Here is a 1,428-nt window from a genome sequence, read left to right as displayed (position 1 = left end):
GAATGTAGATAATTCTCTCTCTCTCTCTCTCTCTTTCTCTCTCTAAACATGGTTAAATCCTGACCACACTCGCGCAGATTAACAGACACAATTAGATTCTGTTAATGCGCGTTATTACACGATAAACGTCCCGCTCAACTGATCATGATGTAATGATCCAAACAGAAAATTCGATTACATCGTTAAATATCGTTATAGGGATAGCGGGAATAGTTATGGAAATTCGTTCTGATGGTTCGAATCTGGATGAGTATAGGTATTATCGAGTTTGGTGAGATTGGGTTTGTTGGTGTACGGCTACGTTGCACGTAGGTCCCACGAGGCGGAACAATCTACGTTCCATGAATCTGCCTACGCTAACAATAAGCCACATCCAATTGTGTTCCAGGCCAATGTAACTAACCTGCGTAGAATTTGAATAGACTTTGCATTAGTTATTACAAGAAACAACTATATCTATCAAACTCTTGCCTGCCTGTCTACGTCCGACTAATTTTATAGTGTTCCACTCGTAATGTATTATACATTACGGATTATGATCTTGACATTGTATTATTTAAACTCGCGTTAAATTCATGCTCTTCCTGTGTACGAGCCCTGCAAGATTTTTTCCAATTATTCCAACGTAAGTCATTCACATTCTGCGAGAACGATTTGCCAATGATTCAACAATTACATCTTCTAGAGCCGTTTTTTTAGAGAATGCGAAACGAAATTGCAAAATCTTTCTCGAAATCGATTCAAATCTCGATAAACCATCGAAAACGAGCCAAAGGATACAAGGCATAAAGACTCTTGAAACAAACTCTTTTCCATTGCATCCCAAAATTTATCAATTCCGATATTTCCCATTATCGTCCCGCTCTCTAAAAAATTACTTTTAGAAATTAAAAGTTAAAAATAACGGGGAATGATTTATGAACAAGCGAGAAACAAAAAAAAATCTACAACTGCGTAGAAAAAAAAGATCAGAGACTAGAGAGGTATGCGCATCATCCACCTTAGGTGGACCGCTACGCGGCGCTACTACCCTCGTCCTCCTTCCTTCTTAAATGCTTAGAAACGCCGGTATTCTAACGACGTCGTTAAAACGCACCGGCACGGATGAACGAGAATGATAGCGGTCCAGCCGCTAGTAGCGGGGAGGGTTTAAAACAATCATTTCCATGTCCCTCGTCGCGGTAGTCGACGGGGCGCTTTGTTTCGTCAACCAGAGCCAATTTGTTCGTTTGTCAGTCGCGGGAGGAAGGATCTCGAGTCGGGGTTCTTCGAGCAGAGACGTCGTCGAGCCGAGCCGACGACGACTCCGTCCGCGCCGAGGGAGAGCCAGGAGAAAGAGACAAGACACGCAGATGGAATATAAAGCGAGAAATGAAGAGAGAGAAAGAGAGAGAGAGCACCGTTCCTTCCTCGAATATGAACGTGAGA

Source organism: Apis dorsata, unplaced genomic scaffold, assembly GCF_000469605.1.
Source record: "Apis dorsata unplaced genomic scaffold, Apis dorsata 1.3 scaffold_365, whole genome shotgun sequence".
In the NCBI taxonomy this organism is placed as follows: Eukaryota; Metazoa; Arthropoda; class Insecta; order Hymenoptera; family Apidae; genus Apis; species Apis dorsata.
The sequence above is the reverse complement of the archived record's forward strand: the minus strand, read 5'-3'. Positions refer to the sequence as shown.